This window comes from Marmota marmota, unplaced genomic scaffold, assembly GCF_001458135.2.
Source record: "Marmota marmota marmota unplaced genomic scaffold, marMar, whole genome shotgun sequence".
In the NCBI taxonomy this organism is placed as follows: Eukaryota; Metazoa; Chordata; class Mammalia; order Rodentia; family Sciuridae; genus Marmota; species Marmota marmota.
The window spans coordinates 32,016,729-32,039,517 of NW_026000108.1; the positions used below are offsets into that span (position 1 = coordinate 32,016,729).

The 22,789-nt window shown below is 41.3% G+C and overlaps 1 protein-coding gene across 20 annotated transcripts in view; it reads right to left on the reverse strand.

Moving 5' to 3' along the window:
- Positions 1-22,789, reverse strand: part of Apbb2 (amyloid beta precursor protein binding family B member 2) — a 406,998-nt gene that overhangs the window by 329,107 nt on the left and 55,102 nt on the right. For 6 of the 20 annotated variants that reach the window (XM_048784377.1, XM_048784381.1, XM_048784378.1 and 3 more), the window contains exon 1: positions 7,966-8,201. The gene's annotated coding sequence lies outside the window, so the exon portion shown is untranslated. Of the gene's footprint in view, positions 1-7,965; positions 8,205-10,326; positions 10,454-14,393; positions 14,567-15,611; positions 15,821-22,789 lie in introns of those variants that run through there. The other 14 variants (XM_048784391.1, XM_048784390.1, XM_048784388.1 and 11 more) reach the window with 7 other exon arrangements.

Here is a 22,789-nt window from a genome sequence, read left to right on the forward strand (position 1 = left end):
ATTGTTCTTTAAAACTAAGAACAATACTCAAGGTTAAGGTCTTCCTTCATGCCAAGCCATGTTCACAAATTCATGAAATCTTCACAATCATCGTATTAGACAGACACCATTAGTATTCCTATTGGCAGATGAGGAAACTGAGACACCCCGTAATTCTGCTGCCCAAGCAAATTCTGTAGTCCATGGTGGTGGGGCTATTAAATGTCTGGCTCTTACTCACCAACAAACCCTACACCTCCCTACCTGTAGGGCTATCCCGTACGTGCACTAGAGGATGTTCAGCAGCATCCTCGGCCTCTACCTGCAGATACCAGTAGTTCCTGGCGTGACAGGATGTCTCCAGACAGCACCAAACATGCCCTGAAAGGCAACATTGAGCTCTCTGAGAACTCAAGCAATGGAGATCTGAAAGGCTGAATTCCTGCGTCTCTTAGGGGAATGGCAAATCCTAGGTGCTGGGTTGAAGAAACAGGTTCCAAGAGTTCCACTGAGTCAAGGAAGGATAGGAAAGGAGATGGCTGAAGGGTTTCTGTACATTATACATTAGGAGTCACCTGTCACAGCTCCTGTTCCCTGAGGTCTTCCCACTCTTGCAAAGCGAGGCCAGCTTCCTGCCTCTCTCCTGTGCTAGGTTTGCCATTCCTTATCATCAATGCTCTGGCACACTCCTCTCTACCCTCCTGAACTCAGCACAGGGCCTGGCACAAACTAGGTGCTCAATAAACATTCTGCACAAAGGAATGAAGAAACAAACTAAGGTTTCTGGGTGTTACCAGATCAACGGTCTCTTCACGAGAAGAGGCCCAAATAAAACTTGGTTCTTGGAGAGGGTAAAAGGTTCTGCTCAGATAAACTGAAGAATCTGAGGCTGAACTGGTACTTCCGATGGTGCCTATGGGTCCCCCAAGTCCCCTGAGAGTTCTGATCACACCACAGCTATGTCCATTATTTAACTGGTTTAGTGTACCCAGGCATGAATCCACTCAAGACACCTAACTCACTTCTACCCACAAACAGTACTGCCCAACAAATCAGGATACTCAGTGTCATAGGTCAACTTACTCTTGCCCAGAACCCAAGTCTCCTTAAGAAATCGAATGAGGGGGCTGGGGATATAGCTCTGGTGGTAGAGTGCTTGCTGCCTCACAGGCACAAGACCCTGGGTTCAATCCCAAGCACTGCAAAAAAAGAAATCAAATGAGGACAAGAATAAAGCCAGCATCCAAGAGCAAGCAGGATGCTCCCAGGGAGAGGCACCCTCCTCGTGCATGTGGGGTCCTCTCTCCAGACCAACACTTCAGCAGCCCGAAGTCTCAAGGTAGTCAGTCACAGGGTTGCTGGGGAGGCCCTGAAATCCTCATCAGAAACCTCTGTCTCCTAACACTGCCTCATGATTGGTAGATGACAACTAACCATATTCATCCATGTTATAGCAGAAATATTCTAGACTGGAGTCTGCCCAGAGATCAACAGCAAAACCCTTGGTTTTAGGCAGATTTGGGAATTATATTTGGATCCTATTCCTTGTTTTGTATTCAGATGAAAAACACATACCAGGGCCACAACACAGAGGAAACGGCTCTACCACTGAATGGACAGATTCAAGTTCAATGTCCTTTCTGTACGCCCAATGCTGAATTTAGGAAGATTCATGGTGGGGAGAAAAGAACAAGAGCACAGGCTGCGTTTAGGGCCAGGACAAGTCCCCCAGGTCCTTTTCTGAGCTACAGCATGTTTTCCTCACCTGTAAAACAGGAGTCAAGAAAGAGGTAAGGAAATAAGAGAGAAATGTTTCCTGTACAGTTGGCCCTTATTAAATGTTAGCTCTTCATCCCAGGGCACTTTCAAAATTAGCTCCATTGCGGCTCCTGGGACTCTATTCCTGGAAGACCCAGGGGCCCCAGCAGTGCAACCACAAGCTCCACAATTGGGCCTGGCCTCCACTCCTTGGCAACCCGTGGACTCTTCTGTATTAATTATAGTTCCAGGGCAAACACTGTTGTTCACTATGCCGTCTTTTAGTAAAAAGGACCTCAGTCGTCTTCTCTCTAAAATACGAAGAGAGGGCTGGGGATGTGGCTCAAGCGGTAGCGCGCTCGCCTGGCATGCGTGCGGCCCGGGTTCGATCCTCAGCACCACATACAAAGATGTTGTGTCCGCCGAGAACTAAAAAATAAATATTAAAAAATTCTCTCTCTCTCTCTCTCTCTCTCTCCCTCTCTCTCTCTCTCTCTCTCCCACTCTTTCTTTAAAAAAAATAAAAATAAAAAAAAATAAAATAAAATACGAAGAGACCCCAGTGTTTTGTAGCATTAAGAGCAAAATAGCTATAAAGCTCTTAGCCAAAGTAAAAGCTCTACAATCATATTTATATTATTATGATCAGTGAGATGTGATAATGACTACACAGAGATTCTTCAAGTCTTATTTACTTTTTAGCTACCATTTGAAACTCAGAAATAACGCATTTTGCTTTGTTTCCTCTCTTTCTTTGCCATCCAACAGTAACTAAAGGTGAAAAATAACCATCTCATGGGCAAAACTATTCTTAAGCTTCCTCTGGCCACTCAAACTCACCCTGGAGGTCATGATATTGGAGAGGCCCAGACCAAGCAGGTTATTACATAATCCTTGATTCTACAGCCTTGACTCCTACAGAATTTCCTAGAATCACCAACTCTGAATTGCTAAGTTGCTGTGGCAGAAAGAGGCTTGCATGCAAAGAAACAAATGCCAAGACACATCTCCAGGCCTGCCTGCAGAAATTCACAATTCAACCATGTGCCCTTTCTGCTCTCTCAGACCCTCATCTTTCATCTTGGCACTTTCCTTGTCATTCTTGGGCTATAATTCAAAAATACTCACTGGTTCCCAGGGCACTTTTGAAATTAGCTCCTTTGCAACTCTGGGACTCTACATTCCTGGAAGGCCCAGGGGCCCCGGCGGCCCACCCACAAGCTCCACACTTTGGCCTGGCCTCCACTACTCAACTCAGTCCTGAGGGCAGCCTCTCTGCATCTCAAGCCAGATTCCCAGACTTACCAATTTCATGGACCATTAAGCTGCCAAATGAAAATATTCCCATCGCTTCATAAAAGAATCTTACCCCAAAACCGGAAGAGTATAATCTCAGAGAAAAGGACACATCTTCTCATTTCAACTCTAATAAAATATTCACTGCAATCATTATCATTATCATATGACAAGGACAATTGAAACCTTCACCAACAGACAATGGCCCTCAGGCTTAGCACTCTGCTTTGCATACACTAGACACACAGTTACTTTAACATTGTGTGGAAATTAAGATCTGGTGTGTAGGACCATGATTCTGGAAATGCCACATTCAATACCACAGACAACACCAAGCTTTCTTCTACAACAGAATTTCCTTTTATGCTCTGGATCTCTGTAAATTCCCTCCAATCTCATCCTCTGGAGTGCACATTTCTCTTCACAGCTCGGTTCCAAAACTATGATTTTTTTTTTCTTTTTTTTTTAGTTAACTTAAAAAAAAAAAATAACTAAATAAAACCATCCTTTCTCCCACCCCAAGCACTCCTGAAGCATAGCTGCCAGTCAAGCTACTCTTCAAAAAGAGCTATACTTAGGTATTGTCTAGCAGAAACAATTTTGCAACATTTCCATAAGAGGAAAAGGACAGAATGGTTAACTTGATTTACAACAACTGTCAAGTCAATAAAAAACAAACAATAAAAAATTGTAATCCACATTTCCATACCATTCGTATTTTCCCAAGTCCTCTTCCCATCTGTATTCCTATGAATCTGTACATTTTATATACCAATAAATTATATAGTGAGATTTTTTTTCCTGACTATAAAAGTAATGCATGTCCATTAGAGAAATCTAGGTAAGGTTCAAACATTATGGAAACAGTTAACATAGAAAGGAGGCATCTCCCTTAACTCTACACCCAAAGATGTCCAAAGCCTTTCAATTGATCCAGGCTTCATGGTTCACACCAAGCAGTGATGACTTGTCTATCCCTACCTTCCTCTCGTATAGCTCCCACTAGTGTTTGGAGCTACTAACAGGGGTCCAGGAACCCTGGCGTCTGGTTATGATCAGAGATACTTGAGTCACTGTCTATCCACTGTTGATTATTTAAATGGCTAACTCCTTACCTGCCTCGCTTAAATGTTAATGAGGCTGAGCTTTTGTGAGCACCCAAAAAGCAAAGTGCACTAAAAACACCAAATGGGATTCGTTTCCTTTGCTCTCTACCCCATCATCAGAGCTAGCCAGAGAAGGAGGGGGAAAGCTCATGATCCAGCTAATGACACTAGGCAGACATAATCCACCAACCATCACTCCTGCTACTGTAGCCAAGTACAGGTATCTGTCCACTTCAGCCACTGTGCTAACATTAAATGACAATGAGAACTTATTCCAGAGACCAAGGACTGCACTGCTAATCAAGGGTAGAAGACAAAGGGACATGGGAAAGGATTACTAAAAATGGACTCAGGTGGGCCCAGCAACCAAAGTACAGTATGCCCTGCTCTGTAGCCCAAGCAGCTCCCTTCTCAGTATCTAGAAGCCCTAAAGCCGGAAGTCTCCCTCAGAAAGTGCAATAAAAGTTTCCAATGTCTAAATGCACTTTACCCAAATCTAATCATTACCTTATCTCCTATCTAGAATGGCAGGGCCACACACTTAATTTTATGACAACCATTGTACATACTAAATGAAAAGTAAAAGGGAGATAGGAATTGGCCCAAAAAGGAAGGGTAATGGACAAAGGAGCAACAGGCCAGGCTCGTGGAAACACAAAATGAGCTTCACCTAAGGCACTAAATTAAATCCTCCATCACCAAAGGTCTGCACCACAAACCTCTGCACTGACCTACTACACGCTCTCATTCAACAGATGGGAAAAGTGAGACCCAGAGAAGTAAACTGATTTTTCCAAGGTCACACAGTGAATTAAAGTAACCGAGGAGCAGAACCCAGGAGATAAGTCTTCAGAGTCCCTGGTTGGTGGTCTTTCTATCAAATCCCCTTAGACCCTTAAATATAGAGTCTATCGCTCTGCCTCTCTGACAAGCCACTTCAGCTGAAAGACATGTTCTCGACATGTATCAATATGCAGAATATGCACTAATAACACATTAAAATTAAAATGGGGCATTTGGGTTTATCTTCCCTACATTTAATTTCATTTGTTAGTAGTACAACACTGCTGAAAGTAAATGAACACAAAACAGTTTTAATATATGGATGGAGGCATCTGAAAACATTCTAATCGTTCTGAAGACATGCTGTTCTAATCAAATCTCATCCTAAAAACAAATCAAAGATGTTTTGCAGAGAATGCTTAGCGAATAATAATGGAATCCATTGAAAATACTGTATGAGATAAAATATGAAGGTTAGATTGCTGTGGTATCAAGAGTATCCACCCTTAGAAGGGATTCGCTTGGGCAGCTGACTATTATGCAAAGATGCTTATAAAAGACGACAGTATATGTCAAAAGCTTAATATCAGTCTTGATACATAATAGCAGAGAACAAATTACTTTCCCCCAGCGTAGGAAAATAAGCATTATCCACATAATTAGTAATAACTTATTACAATATTTTCCTAAAAGTTTGTCCTACACCTCTAAAAAACTTAAGGTGTTATATTATAAGGGTACTATTTTAAAAGTGTAACTGAAAAAAGTAGAGAGACATAATCTTCCATTTTTCTTAAAAGGTAAATTTAGATTATCCAGTAACCAGGATAATCAACATAACACTGATAGCACTGCAAGGCTTTCAAGTATTAATTCCTGCTGTAACAGAAAAAGTTCAATGTTTGTTTCCCCTTGTTTCTCTGTTGGCAGGAAAAGAAGAGTCATTAAAAAAAGTTGAAACATGACATAAAAAGTAACAGTTTTTAAATACTGCATGCTCGCATATGTAGATTTTGGTAATATTTAATAGTCTTTTCTCAAATAATGTTGCAGTCAACATTCACATTACTCCAGCAAGTGTAAAATGCTACTGTTACATTTTAGCTCATCAAGCTTTTCAACTACCACTTCATTAAAGTTTCAGAAAGTGGAATCCTGCTGGCTCCTTAGAGGTGAATTATTTAGTTAAAGGGATCCATCTGAAAACGGAGTAAAAGTATAACACATAAGCACCTTCCCTGGAAAAAGGTCTCAACCTAAAGATCCCTTCTCGAAGGCTCTATACAAATATCTTGGGCCATAATTGCATTCTCAGTTTATGAAGAGTCACCTGGCACATCAATAACAAAAGGAAAGGATCTTGACAGAAATCTTGCACCTGTGGTGTGTCCCTCTCACCTCCTGGAATGCGCCCACTGAGCAGGACTGCCTCTGTTCTCTCAGCATTGCCCCCAGCCTGGAGAGTCCCTCATGACAAGCACCATCCTTTCAAGATGATGCCATTTCTAGGATTCTGCAAGTTCTGAAAACAACTGTTGAACAAATACTGCTTTCAAGTTACAAATTGAAAAGGGCAAAGCCTGCTACCTAAGTTCATAAAGAAAGCCCCCTTCCAGGGTTCTGTCTGCTCCTGAAAGGCTGGCCACACAAAATCAGATGCTCTAATTAATATGGCCAACTAAGGATAAAATTTGAAATATAAATCCATGATAAGGACAAGATCTGAAATATAAATCCATGACAAGGAATTTTTTTAAAAAGCAAAGACTGAAGAGAGTAAAACCCAGAAACACATCAGATGCTGCTGTTTGTTCTTAAATCAGTGAGAAAAGAAAGCAAATGACAAAACAATGCTGGTCTCACAGAGTTTCCTCATTTCTTGGAATTCACGCACACTGCTGATATCAATTTATGATGATCCTTTAGTTATTTCACTTAAATCATCAGGCACAATGTGAAGCCAATGACTGAAGGACTTCTTAAAACTATCCCTTAGAAGAGCCCAGTCCCATCCTAGCTTCTGACACTGACCTAATTCTCTCAATTTCGGCCCTCTCCAACTACTCAATCCATCCAAAAACATCTCTGACAGTTCGTGGCTCAAAAACTGCGCAGAACTTGACTACAAAACGGTCTCAATTCTCAGTCTGATATGTCCAGACAATTTCTCTTTTAAAATTCAACTCCCACGCTCCCTCGGACCCCTGGGTTCTAGACCTCTTTACCCAGGTGAAACCACTTCTTATTGTTTCTACCGGACCCCGCATCCCTCCCTCCTTCCAGCTCGAAGATTTTCGTAGCATAGATGTCATTTCTGGCTTTCAACCCTCCATTCCGCCCGGCGGGCAGCAGGGGCTTTCTCAGGACCCTTGTGGCCAGCTTCCCTGATTCGGCCCCCTTTGCACAGCCATTTTCTAGTTAATAGGCTCTCTCCGCCTTCGAGGGGGGAAATGAACTTTTCCCCCTTTTCCTCTCTCCGCGTCTGGTCTCTGAACCCCAGAGAAGCCAGCCCTGTCTCCAACTCCCGGCAGGAGCGCGCTGGCGCCAGGGCGAAGAGCCCAGCCGCACAGCGGAGGCGGGTGCTAGGGCAAGGGGGTGTGCGCTCTTCGCCGCCCGCGCCCACCCTCACTTTTCCCCTCCGCAGTCCCCACCCGGGCGAACCCGATCGAACCCCATCTCCCCTGCCCCAGGCCCTGCCAAGCCTAAGCTGATGAGGGAAAGAGGGCGCCGGTGGCAGGAGGGATGGAAGTCAAGGAGTGAGCCCGCAGTCGCCCTGCCACCCGCCCTGCAGCGCGGGCGCAGGGCGCACAGGACTCCGCAGCGGGTGTCCGCTGCAGATGCGGCGGCAGCTGCTGCAGCTGTGGCTGCGGCTGGGCGGGTGGCAGTGACCGCGTAGCCCAGGGAACAGGAGGAGAGGAGCAGCCGCAGGGGGTACGTGCAGCCACTAGACGCCCGCCGCTGCCCGGGTCTCTCCCCAGCACTCCCGCCACCCCCCACCCTGCCCCCAAGTCCGGAGCAAAGGCAAAAAGGAAAGCGGGCTCACCAGCTGTGCTCGCGGCGCTCGGCTGGGGCGCCCGGCAGCTCTGCTTCAGTCTCGCCCTCCCCGGAGCGCCGGGATCAGCTGCGGGCGCAGCGCACGAGCTTCCTACTTGAGACCAGCACAGACTCGGGCGACTGAGCATGCCCAGTGCCGCTCCGCGAGTCCCGCGCAGGGAGCGGCGCCGGCGAGATTCCACTTCTCCAGGCTTTGGAGGCGGCTGCGCGAGGAGAGGCTTGGAGGGGCCTGGCGGAGCTGGGGCCCGAACCGAGAAAGGCGGGGCTGGGGGCGGTGACGGTAGTGGGCGGGTGGCGCTCCCAGGGCGACCCCTGCAGGTGGAGGCTGCGGGGCCTCCTGCTCGCAAGCTTCCCCAATCGCCAAGAAGACCGCAGGGAGGCAGTGGGTGCCAGGGTAAGGCTGGGGTCGCGGTGCAGCCCGGGTATCCTCTCCCTGTGGCCTGGCGTCTGTCTGCACCAAAAGGCAGTTGGATAACCTTATCCCTGGCTTTTCTCCCACATGTCTGCATCGCCTTACAATGGGAAAATGTCCCCAGATGAGAGCAGCCCACACCCACCCAGGCTAGCCAAAAGTTAGTAGGCGAGACCTTCTCCTTCCTTCTGCTCCTCATCTCTACCTCCAGGCATATCCTTCCCCCCCTCCTCTCTCTCTCTCTCTCTCTCTCTCTCTCTCTCTCTCACACACACACACACACACACACACTCCTCTCTCTCTCTCTCTCTCTCACACACACACACACACACACACACTCACACACATAGAGACTTACACACACAGACACACATATCATTCCTCCATCCGAAAATCAAAAATCACAGCAAGATGAGGCCAGGGGAGAGAAACACCTGCAGGAAGGAAAGGCATAATTTTACTTCCACTCTTAGTGAATTAACTACAACTGCTGTGGAAGTCAGGAGGCAAGGCCCTGATAAGGCAGATACCCAGTTAAGTGGGAAACTGTGCTCTGTCCCAGGAAAGCTTCTGAAATAGATTGCTGGATCCGTCTGCGGTTGATAGCAAGCATCTGTGCATCTAACAAGTTCCCAGGTGATGCAGGTGCTGCTAGTCTGAGGCTACACCTTGAGAACTCTATATATACACAGAGAACTCAACCTACCATTTCCTTAAAAAGAAAAATCCTAAAGGTAAATTAATTGTAAACCCGGCGCATGGGCGCACACCTGTAATCCCAGCAGTAGGATCCAGAGTCCAAAGCCAGCCTCAGCAACCGAGAGGCGCTAAGCAACGCAGTGAGACCGTGTCTCTAAATAAAATATAAAATAGGACTGTAGATGTGGCTCAGTGGTCTAGTGCCCCTGAGTTCAATCCCTGGCACCTCCCATCCCCCCTCCCCCCAAAAAAGTAAACTAATTGTAACTATAAAGTACAGGCTCCTTCCCATCCTCTTCCCCAAACCTACATAATGCAGTTTTCCTGGAGTAACAAACTCATACCCCATTCTTCCTTATTCATATGCAGGCACTATACAATGAAGAGGGGCATTATTTCAGTCCATCATAAATTTATTGAGGGGCCACAGGGACTTCTATTAGGTCTAGGGATAAAAGTGAATTAAAAAGCCAGAACCCCTGTTTTCATGGTGTTTACAGTCCAGCAGGGTGATCCACACCCATCAAATCGTCACTGTAAAATGTCCCCTCAAACAAGGAGCTTACTAAAAGGGAAATGCACACGATGCTAACAGTGTAAAATGGGGCCCTGATGCAGTCTCCAGCGGGGTTGTTTGGAATGAAGGGGCTGCCTTGTGAAAGAGGGGGTTTTGCATCCTGAACTTCTATGAACAATTACTTCCCTCAGAAGCAGCTGGAAGCCAACAATCATGTTGCTCCTTCTACAACAACAAAATAGTATAGGCACAGAAAAAGCCCCAAAAATCCATGAAAGTGCTCATTCTTGGGGCAGAGTCCCTGCATCCCAGAATGGGTCTAACGAGTCTGTGATCCATGGACCATCGAGAGCCATAGTTCACTTAGCCACTTGGGAAAAAGTGACTACTCGGAAAGCCTCGTGGTTCTAGTCTGCGTTCTTCAGGCCCAGAGAGGAAATTAGCCCGACCTCGCCAAGAGTCAGTAGCAGAGATCGGCGGGCTTCCAGGCGAGCCCCCTTCTACCCGCACTTATTCCCCCAAACACCACAGATTCCCGGAGCCCCGCCCTGCCACCCGCTTCTCTCAGGGGTCCCGGGGCACGGAACATCGACCGCCCCTCTAGGATCGGTCTCCTCTGGACCCAGAGGAAAACCCGCGGTGGAGTCCTCGGCATGGGGCGGGGCCACGCGCGCAGGCGCAATGGCCGCCAGGTTGGGCCGAGGAGGCGCCCTGCTCCACACCTGATGCAATCAGCCTTCCGGAAACGGGCACTGCCGCCGCGCTCCTGCAGGAAACGCTTCCGCGCCCTGCTCCCGCCGCTACGCTCCACGCCCGGCTTGGTCCCGGGCAGAGGGCGACGTTCTGTATACCCCAGGGGATCTGCCGGCGAGGTCGGGAAGTCGCCTCCTGGACCAGCAAAATGCCTAGATGCCCTGGAGAGTGACGTCGAGACGGCCACCGAGGGTTCTGCGGCTGCAGAAGGAAATTCCCTTAATGATTTCCAGAAAGGACGGGCGGGGGCTGCAGGGCCGACTTTTAACCTTCCTTTGCTTCCTTCCTTCGTCCGCTTCCCACACCTATTTTCTTTCTCCCTGGAAGGAGAGTTTATGGTAACAGCTGTCCGAAGGCAGGATGGGAAGGACGCCCTGATGTACCTCTCTGCCCTGCTAAATATGCAATAGTCCCTTAGCCTGCCTGGCTCCATTGTATAAATAAGTAATCGGTGTCTCTGTACCTCGTCCTTTAACTCCACAAAGAAAATCATTTCCCGTTTCTCCATCTCTTGCAATTTGGATCGCTATTGTGAGTGGGTTTTTCCCTGAGTGCTGACTCACCCCATGAATTGTTTTCTAAGGAAATGAAATATTCCAAGAATATGCTAAGAGCATGTTTTATAAGGTATGAAAGCAAACGCTGCGAATAGCACACAAAAATCATGTCTGAAGTCCCTGAAGGCCAAAGGTCCTCCTCAACCTCCTGGGGTAGGGGGTGGGGAGACAGGCAAGGAATTTTACTGGGAAGGAGACTTAAGTGACTCTTCTAGAATCAAGTCCAGATCATCTCAGAGATTTTACAGGCGATGTTTGCCTCTCTGTTGCCCAGTGATATGAATGCCTTTTCCCTCACTTAAGTCAGAGTCAGAATCCAGATTTCTCAAAATTCGAATGGTCCATGGATCCCATTCTGGGGTGCAGGGACTCTGCCCCAATATATAACATATATTCAAGAGTATATGTTATAATGCTATTTTTCGATCTATTTTTAATTTTGTTAAAAAGTAGAAAATTGGTAGCCACAAAGGGGATCCTATTACTTGTCCCTCCTTGTTAAGTCATTAGTCTTTAAATAGTCCTTGATCAACAACCTATCCAACTACGTCTCATAATGCCAGACTAGGCAATTAGTATCTCAAAGTGGTGTGAACTATAAGACATCAAGAAATCTTTTGTGCCAACATTTAGAACCTCTAGTATTTTTATTTGCTTGTGGAGTATGTGAACTATTTGAGGTTAGTTAATTCAAGGGAGTTTTAATGATCACAACAAAACATTAGGGTCATGGTTTGCTTTTGTTACAATTTAAAATACTTTTCACAATATAGAAATCAAAAGGAGGGCTGCGGTTGGAGCTCAGTGGTAGAGCGCTTGCCTAGTATGCATGAGACACTGGGTTCGAGTCTCAGCACCGCATATAAATAAATGAATAAAAGTTCTGTCAACAGCTAAAAAAAAAATTTAATGCTTGCAAATTTTAAAAAAAAGAAATCAAAAGGAAATACAAAGATAGCTTCACAACTCAATAGCTGCAATAAGATAATATCTAAATAGTAACTTCAGAAGTCTACCTTTTTATCTTGAATGTGTATTTCTTTTTGGAATGTTCTGACATTTAGAGATCTGGGAGAATACCTGCTACGGCAAAAATAGAGTTGAGTGAATGTCAAAACACAAGGGTGCGATGTACAAGCTCATCACAAGGTACTGATTATAGAATACCTAACTTTTCCTAAGTGTTTAGCATGTGCCAGAGACTGGCTAAGCGTTTTATATGGGTTATGTAACTTAATCCTCACAATTACCTTGTGAGGGAGGTACTCTGTTATCCTTATTTTGCCCACAGGCAAAGTAAGGCCAGGGGAATATGAAGTAACTAAAGGAAGGTACAACATATTTGGTGGCATAACTGGGATTTGAACCCAGGCAGTTGGCCTGGAGGCTGTGTTCTTTAACACTACACAGAAAAACACAAATGTGGAGAGACTGATTATGATTTCTGTCTCATATAAGAAAGTGGAGTGTTGTAACTTCCTTCCCCTTTTTCTAAACCAAAAAATTTGATAAAAATGTTTGTGGTCTACATTAGGTAAGAAGCCCTGCTAACTAATGAGTTAAGACCCCTGTTATGGTTTGGATCTTAAGTGTCCCCCAGAAGCTCATGTGTTCAAAGTCCCTGACTGGTGGTACTATGGGAGGCGGAAGAAACTTCAGGAGATGGGACTTAGTTGGAGCAAGTAGGTCACTAGGGGCGTGTCCTTGAAGAATGTATTGCGACCTCAGACCTCTCTTCTCTTTGCTTTCTGGTATTATAAAGTGAGCAGCTTTCCTCCACCTTGTGCTTCCGAGTAGACAAACTGAAACTTTGGAAACCATGAGCCAAAATATTTTTTTCCTCCTTTTAACTTGTTTACCTCAGGTATTTTGTCACAGTGACAGAAAGATAACATCATCCCCAAACTTAAGACCAGCCTAACCAACACAAATAAAGAAGACAATCAAATATCTAGTGATTTTTCAGGAGTACCCGTCAGGTTTCTCCTTCAGTGACTGCTCTGGGCCTGGTTGTTTTCTCTAGTCCTAAACTGTGGGATATGATAGTCACCAGCCACACATGCTTATATATACATTGAAATTCATTAAAATAGCTCAGGATTAACATTTCAGTTCCTCAGTCACAATAGTCACATTTCAAGTGCTCAATAGCCCCATGGGCTGATGACTGCTGTATTGGACAGGACAAATACAAAACACTTCCAGTATGCCAGAAGCTTGTTTTGGACCATGCTGCTCTGGTCCTTTATAAAAAGTTTTACCCTCTTCTCATGCTACAGTATCCCATGCAAAATGCCATCTTTCCATGGTCTGTATCTCCCTGAGCTTTGGTCCTATTTTTCTAAGTTGAAATTATTATCAGAATATAGAATATTATCATGGAAAGAATAGAAGCTTTGGAGTTAAGACCTTAGTTTAAGTTACAACACTCCACTTTCTTATGAGACAGAAATCATAATCAGTGTCTCCACATTTGTGTTTTTCTGTGTAGAGTGTTAAAGAACACAGCCTCCAGGCCAACTGCCTGGGTTCAAATCCCAGTTATGCCACCAAATATGCTGTATCTTCCTTTAGTTACTTCACATTCCCCTGGCCTTACTTTGCCTGTGGGCAAAATAAGGATATCAGAGTAGCTCTCTCACAAGGTAATTGTGAGGATTAAGTTACATAACCCATGTAGGAAAGACTTGGGCAAGAAACCGAACCTTTTTTATCTGTAAAATGGGCATGTTATGAGTCTTTATGTTGTGGGTTTGTTTAGGACTAAATGAAATAATATGTAAGTTTCTGGCAGGCCCTGTGTAGGATGCTTTCCTTCCTCCCATTCCTATTTCAGTTAATGACATCAACAATTACTCAGGTTTCTAAACTAGAAATCTCAGTCATCCTCCATTCTCCCTTTCTCCTCAGCCACCCGCCTCAGATTAGTCATCCAGCACTTTGCTCCCACCTCAACAATGCCTCTCAAATCTGGTGCCCCTCTCTGTCCCCATTCCACTGGCCTCATGGGCTTTCATGCACTATTTCAGGATACTGCTAACTGACCTTGGTGATACTCATCACTCCCACTCCAAGCCCTACCCCCATACTGCTGCCACAGTGATCCTTATAAAAGAAATGCCCCTGACATCATTTTCCTCCCTCAGCTCCGGCCCCACAACTCCCAGCTGCCTAAAGACAAAATCTCAACTGTTCAATCTCAGGACTCACACAACCAACTATCACTCCATTTCAAGCCCACATTTGGACTGTTGCTACCAACCCCTCTTTCAGGCACCCCTTCCCAAAACCATACCTCTTGGTATGCCCCCCCAACACCCTATGTCCCAGAAGCCCATGCTGTGAGCCTATGTGGGACACAGAATGGCCTTTTCTGTCCCTACCCTTGCACATACCCTTCTTCAACTGAACTAACATGATTACATCTTCTTTATCTGGAGAAATCCGACTTACTCTTGAAAGTCTAGTTCAGCTATTACCTCTTTCTCAAAAGCTCCTTCAACTCCTCAGGGAAAGGTGGTCACCAGCTCCTCTGTGATGACGTGGATGCCGAGTTCTGGATATCCAGGTTTAAATCCCGGCTGCACCACTCTCCACCTGGGAGGGTAGTTCTGAGCAAGTGACTTAACCTCTCCCACCTCAGTTTTCTCCTCTGAAATAATGACAATCAAAGCATGAACATGTTAATGTTTTTGCCAGAGTATGTGAAATACTACACATAACAATGTGCCTGGCTCATAGGTGAGCACACAATATGTATAACCTTAAAATGATGACCACTAGAGCTCTATATGGACCCTCTTTTAACATTTTAGGTAAATTTTAATTTTTAAAAATTTTCAGGTTGGGGATGTGGCTCAAGCAGTAGCACGCTTGCCTGGCATGCGTGCAGCGCTGGGTTCGATCCTCAGCACCACATAAAAATAAAATAAAGATGTTGTGTCTACCGAAAACTTAAAAAAATAAATATATTAAAAAATTCTCTCTCTCTCTCTCTCTCAAAAAAAAAATCTATTCACAATTAAACTTGATTTTACATTAAATAAAAAGTGTTTTGTCACACAAGTACTTCATATTCATGGAACAAAATTTAGGAAATACACATAGTGAACCAAAACAATTAAATTGTCTATTGTTTGAGACAGCTCTTGGTTACAAGCAGAAGGAACTCTCATTAAGGTAAACAGAAAACTGAACAAAATAAAAAATATGGGATGGTCGTCAGGTAGCTCACTGCATTAACACAAAGATGGAGAATCAGGTTGGGAACGGGATCAGGATCCATGGAAGGCTGGCAGCAAATCACACAGAAAAGACCATGCCAGCACAATATGCCAGCAATGGTACGACACTGGCCACTTTCTTTGGCCACTGAACCTCTGCAGCTTAGCCTCATCCCTGCCCTAATCAAGGTCACAGGCACAAGTACTTGAGTGGCTGAGCCAAGGTTATGTGCCCATGCCCTAGCAGCCAGAAGACAGAGCAGGAATGTTGGCCTCCCTGCAGATTCCAGCTCCCAAACCACAAAAGGGAGGTTCACCAAGAAAGGAAGAGGGTCTTCTCCCCTCTCCCACTCACTCACCCCACGATGATCACTCACTGGCAAGCAGCAGGTACTTCCAAGCTTTGGTGCCTTTGCTGATGGTATTCCCTGTGCCTGGAAGATGTTCCCTGCTCTACACATTGCCCATTCCTACCTCCTTCATCTTGTCACTTTTCAAAGTCTTTCTTCAGAGGCCAAGATTCCTCCTTGAATGCGCCATGCTGGTTCATCGCTCACTGCTTAATTCCAGAGCACGTCGTGTGCTCCTGGAGTACTTCACACATCCAATTAGACGGATCCGTCTTTGTTGCTATGCTGTGAATTATTTCCAGTCTCATCATGTAGAAGATACTTAATAAGAATCTGTTTAATGAGTCATGGAAAGAAAAAAAGAAAATTAGATTTTCAGGGTCTATACTAAGTAATTTACAAACACTAACCCAATTTGGTCTCAATTTATAACACAATTTTTCCTCAAAAAGGCTGTGTGTCACCATTTTATTCCAGAAGAAACTGAGGCCAGAAGAGTTATTTTCCAAGGTTCACATAGCTATTAAAGGACAAAGGGAAAATTTGAACAAGGCACTCTTACTCCAGAGTATAAGCTCTTACTCAATGAAACATATGTCTCCAAAATATACTGCACAGCCCCTTTTCATCTACCATGGAGATGTTTTGTTTTGATTAAACCATGACAGCCTCTTGGCATTAAGAAGAATCTAAGTAAGTGTTTCTATAAATTTTTACTATTAAAAATATATTTAGCTAGATTTGGTGGTGCATTCCTGTAATACTAGCAGCTTGGGAGGCTGAGGCGGGAGGATTGCAAGTTCAAGGCCCGAAGCAACTTAGTGAGACACCGTCTTAAAATGAAAAATAAACCAGGTGTAGGCGCAGTGGTGAATTCCTGTAATTCCAGCAGCTCGGGAGCCTGAGGCAGGAAGATTTGAGTTCAAAGCCAGCCTCCGCAAAAGTGAGGCACTAAGCATCTTGGTGAGACCCTTTCTCTAAATAAAATACAAAATAGGGATAAGGATGTGGCTCACTGGTTGAGTGCCCCTATGTTCAATCCCTGGTACTAAAAAAGAAAAAAAGAGCTGGGGATATAATTCAGTGGTAAAGCACCTATGAGTATAATCCCTTCTCTGTGTGTGTCTGAGTGTGTGTGTGTGTATTCAGTAAATTCCATAAACACTAATGCTGTGGTTCCTGAACAATGATAATGAATGGCTCAATATAAGAATTCATAGAACCTCAATTAAATGAGCACAGAAGCACACAATGAAATTCATCTTACTCTTGGCCTTTCCCCTAGGCTACCAGGAGAGGTTACTATAGACACTGGTATTTTATTGAATTGACTTTAGCTACAAAGAATTTTATGTTGTTATGCTCCAGGCAATCTCCATCCCTGGCTCTTTGCTTATCATCAGAGAGCAGAAATTTGAGTCCAGAGTACCAATATGCATGGTGTATCACAATTAATCCTCTGCACAGATAAGAGCAAGAATTTAAATCTTGTGAATGGAGGAAAACCATCACCTTCATATTCGAAGGATACAATATAAATAACAGTATCTGATCTAGGAAAATAGTTTTAAATTCACACAAACATAATTATATAAGAAGGAAGAAATGGGAAACACAGAGACAGAAGACATTTTTAAAGAACTGGAAATGATTTACAAGAGAATATGCTTTGCTCATACCAGAGATAGATAAGAAATATATTGTTAATTTGCCAAAAGAAATTGATAGTCTCCTTGATCAAATAGGAATTTATAGTCTCCTTTCTCTATTTGTTCCTAACAGATAACTTCTACTTTAAAGTGCCTTATTACAAAGTTTGCAAAAAAAGAAGATGAAGAGAAAGACCTACAGATCTCAAGGGGTTTTAAGGGATCAAATGTTTATAATAAGTAAACAATTTGTCACTAGATTAAATGAAAACTAACTTCTCACAAATAACTGAGAGAATAGAAACTGAATTTGGGAAGAAAAAGGCATTAGTATTGGAAATGGAGTATGACTAAGAGCAATAGTACAGAATTAATACTAACATGAAGGATAGATGTTAGAAAAAAGATTCTTGGTAAGTTCATTTAGATAAAAGAAAAAACTTCAAAGGGATGTAACCAGTGCTCCCTCCCCTGAGACATTTAAAATTAACCTGGACAAAGAACTAGAATATATTTTGTAGAAAGCAATCCTCTCTGACAAGCTGGTAGATTAGCTCTAATTGATTTTTCCACCTCTAATTTCTCTGACTCTCTGAAATGCTATTCTTAGAAGACAAATGAGTTTTCCTTGAGGTTGAATTTTCTGTCTTTATTTTAATCAAATGAGATATGATTTCTCATGGAAATAGTTTCTCAGCCAATGACTTGGCAAGTAATAATTCTAACTCTTATTTAGACTATAAAAACTTCAAATCAAAGTTGCAGTATTAGTAAACATGATAAATCACAATCTATTTCCTTCCATCTTGCACTAGTTACAGAATAATATTCCCAAGAAGAGAAGAAAGAGGGTATAGTACAAAAACAGGAAAAGCACAGCAAGCTGCTGTAGCCTACCAGTTTTTACTTTTTTGTTCTAGGTTCACATCCTATCTAGAAAATTATCAGTAGAATAACATTTATTTATTTTGAAAATATATCAGAGATTTATTGACTCAGATAACAGTACAATGTCACAAACATGTCACTTATTGTCAAAGAAGAGCTAATTTTAAAAAAAATTTAAATTTTTCCCTGACGTCTTTGAATTTTCTGAGAATACCACTTTGTCCTAGGCTCTTGATATTTTTTATTTTTATGAAGAGAGAACACTAGTGAAATAGGGAATAAATCTCTTTCTCCTTATATTGATTTACAAAATAGTTCCTATATCTAATAAGTTGTTTATCCATGAGTGAAAACATGACTGGAAAAAATTTCTTGATTAGGAAAACTTTTTTCTACACTAGGTTATAAAGACATTTTTCCCTATCCTCATATATTTCAAGTTTTGTATATTTCACTTTGTTTTACATTTAAATCTTATTTGTTTTCTAATACATCATGAGATGGGGATATAATTTTACAAGTATAAAGTCAACTATTCTAATACAACAAATCCAACAAGCCTTCTGTTCCCCATTTGTATACCTAGTTCTCCACATTTTATATACCCAGTTCTCATTGGTCTGTGTCCTAGGCTCTTGATATTTTTTATTTATATATTTTTTAAAAATATATTATATAAATAGAATACTTTTTTATTTATATAATCACTGTAGGGTAGATCTCTCTTCTTTGTCCTGCTTTATCAAACATACCTTTGTTTTTCTTTTGAAATATCTCTTCCTATAAAATTTATCAAAACTTTTTTATTTTTATGTCCATTTTTATGGAAAATGTTTAGAATTTTTATTGATATTACATTTAATATAGATTTATTAGAGAACTGACATTTTTACTGTATTGAATCATCCATACACAAAGGTATCATATTTCTATTTCTTCAAGTCTTTATTTTAACAAATATTCTCTACATCTACTAGACTGTACATTCATGAAAGCCCATATAACTTCATAAGTTTGAAAATAGTACTAGTGAAAGAACCTGAGCTCCTTAAATCTGCTACTACTTCTTTGAATGGCATAAAAATCCTCGACAGAAGACCATTTGCCCTCACTTTATTTTTATCGGATTTGACCTTGGAAAAAGTCATGAGATGACATAGTTAGTTTTCAAGAACAATACCTTTAACAAAGTGACTGTTGTTTATATAAATCTGTGGTTTGGAATATTACTCTCAATTTTAAGGAGTTTAAGCTTACAGTGCCTCATAAATGTGCTCAGGTTTGCAAGTGAAGTCACAAGGGAAAAGAAAACTCTTTTTAAAAACTGGTTTGCTTAAATCATTTGCACTTAATAAACCATAGAGCAACCACTAAAAAAAAAAAAAAAGAAATAGCCACATGTATGTGTGTGTGTGCACGCACACACACACACACTCACACACAGACATGACATAGAGTGAAAAAGAATACTGAAAATACTTATGTAATCTAAAAGAATACAGGAAAAGAAGAGGAAGAAAACAAAAACATAAGAAAAATAGAAAACAATAAAAATGTGGGCATAAATATCACCATATTAATGATTACATTAAATGCAAATGTTCTAAACATTCTAATTAAAAGAGATTCTTAGATTGGCTATAAAAATAAAAGGCCAATTAAATGCTAAATACAAAAAAGTCATTTTAAATATAATGTTTCAGATAGATTACAATAAGAAGTTAAAGCACAAACAATGAAAGCACTAATCAAGTGTTGGTCTACTAGGGCTACCATAATGGAATACCATAGATTGGATTAAACAATATAAATTTATTTTCACACAGTACTGGAGGCAAAATTCAACGCTGAGGTGCCAATAAGAGTGATTTCCTCTGAGCCCTCTCTTCTTGGTTTGCAGATGTCCGTGTTCTTTGAGGCCTCACATGGTCTTTCCCCTGTATGCATGCCTCTCTGGTATCTCTTCTTCTTAGAAAGGCACCATTCGTGACCATAAGAAACCTTAATCACCTCTTTAGAAACCCTATCTCCAAATACGGTCGCATTCTGAAGCTCTAGGGATAAGGTCTACAAGAGATTAATTTGGAGAAGGGGAGACCTAATTCTGTCCATAAAAACAAAAGAAACCTAGATTTGCTATATTAATATCAGACTAAGTAGATTTCAGAACAAAAAAAAATGCCAGGAATAAAGAGAGATACTATATAATGAGAAATGGGTCAATTTTCCAAGAATACATAATAATCTTAATGTGTATGCACATTAGAATTAAGGATCTAAGTAGAATGAATTGGACATAACTTTCCTCTCCTTATATAAGAATACACAACCAGTGTAAATCCATATCATGTACAACCACAAGAAGTTATATTGCATGATGTATGATATGTCAAAATACACTCTACTGTCATGTATATCTAAAAAGAGCAAAATTTTTTAAAAAAAGAATTAAGTATCTAAAATACATAAGGCAAAAGTGATAGAAGTAAAAAAAGAAATAGACAAATCCACAGTTTTATATGAATTCCTCAGTAGTCGTTTCCCTGTAGTGAATAGAACAAGTTGAAAACAAAATTAATAAAGGTACACAAGATCTGAATAATTCCCTCAGACAACTTGACCTGATTCACATTTATAGAACATTCTGGCCAACAACAGAAAAACACACAATTCTTTCAAGTGCACATGAAAAAACTGAAATCAGACAAAGATTTTTCTTTGATTATAACAGAATTAAACTAAAAATCAATAGCAGAATGACATCTGGAAAATCTCTAAATATCTGAAAATTAAACAATGAACTTACAAATAAGAGCATTAAAGGGAAAAGGCTCAGAGAAAATTAGAAAATAGTTTGAGTGAAATAAAAATGAAATTGCTAAATACCAAAATGCCACTAACTCTTTACTGGAATATTTATACATGTAATATTTATTTATATTCTTAAAAAGGAAAAATTAATAATCTAAGATTCCAGGGCTGGGGATGTGGCTCAAGTGGTAATGCGCTCGCCTGGCATGCACAGGGGGCTGGGTTCGATCCTTAGCACCACATTCAAATAAAGAGATGCTGTGTCCACCGAAAACTGAAAAATAAATATTAAAAAATTTCTCTCTCTCTCTCTCCCCACTCTCTCTCTCTTTAAAAAAAATAATAATAATCTAAGATTCCATATTGAACAAAAACATAAGAAGGGCAAATTAACTGCAAAGAAAGTAAAATAAATAATAAAGAGCAAAAATGAAACAGAAATTGAAAAAAAAAATAGAGAAAACTGATGAAACTAGATGCCAGTTCCTTGAAAGAAATCAATAAATTGATAAGCCCCAAGTTAGACTGATCAAATAAAAATAAAAAGAGATTTCATAAATTTCCAATACTTGGTTAATAAGGGAATATCGTGAACAACTTTTGATAATAATTTCAACATTCTGAATGAAATAGATAATTTCTTTAAAGACAAAAATTACCAAAACTGACCCAAGAAGAAAATAAAAACTTATGTAACTCCATATACATAAAAAGAATTGAAAACCTCAAGCCCACTGGTACTTTCTATGAAACTTTAAATAACAAAACAATAAACTTCTACATAACTCACTCACAAACTAGAAAAGGAAGAAAAACTTCCTAATTCATTTTATAAGGATAGAATAACTCTGGTGCCCAAACACTAAAAGAAAAGAGAATCACCGAGAATGTAGGTGCTAAGAAGAAGCATGTGCACAGAGAAAGGCCAGCCAGGACACAGAGATCATGGACATGTTCAAACCTCGGAGAGAGGCTTCTGATGAAACCAATCCTACTGGAAACTTCTCTTTCAGGGCTTCTCATTCCTGTAAATATTATTTTTAAATATTGATGCATTTTTTAGCAAAAAAAGTTTTTTTTTTTAAAGAAAAGGCTTTAACTTTTTCTATGAAAGAACTGTAAGACTTAAAATTTTAACTGAGCCCAACTACACACACACACACACACACACACAAACACACACACTCTTACACGAATCTGTGTGTGTGCATGTGTACATTAAACATAAAAGAGGAATATCAATTAGAAAAGAAGATGTAGGCTCTGGGGTTGTGGCTCAGCAGTAGAGTGCTCACCCAGTGTGTGCGAGGCCCTGGGTTTGATCCTCAGTACCACATTAGAATAAATAAATAAAAACAAAGGTACAACTAAAAGAAATAAATATTTTAAAAAAGAAGGTGTAAAATTGTTTTTATTTGCAGAAGACATGATGGTGCATGAACACAATCCAATAGAATCTATCATAAAGCCACTAGAACCAAAAGTAAATTTTAAAAGGTCACAGGGCACATAAAGCCAATATGGGAAAAAAACACATGGTATTTCTTTTTTTTTTTTTATTTCTTTAGTTATAGGTGGACACAACATCTTTATTTTACTTTATGTGGTGCTAAGGATCCAACCCAGTGCCTCACGCATGCTAGGCGCATGCTCTGCCTCTGAGCCATAGCCACAGCCCAAAACACATGGTATTTCTATAATGAGAAATTAACAGCTGAAAGTTTTTGAATTATGATAATATAAAAAAATTCGTTGTTGGGTTGGGGTTGTAGCTCAGTGTTAGAGTGCTTGCCCAGCATGTGTGAGGCACTGGGTTCAATTCTCAACACGGCATATAAATAAATGAATAAAATAAAGGTCCATCAACAACTGAAATATATATATATTCTCTTTTAGTGTTTGGGCACCAGAGTTATTCTATCTTTAATATATATATATATATATATACTGTCTC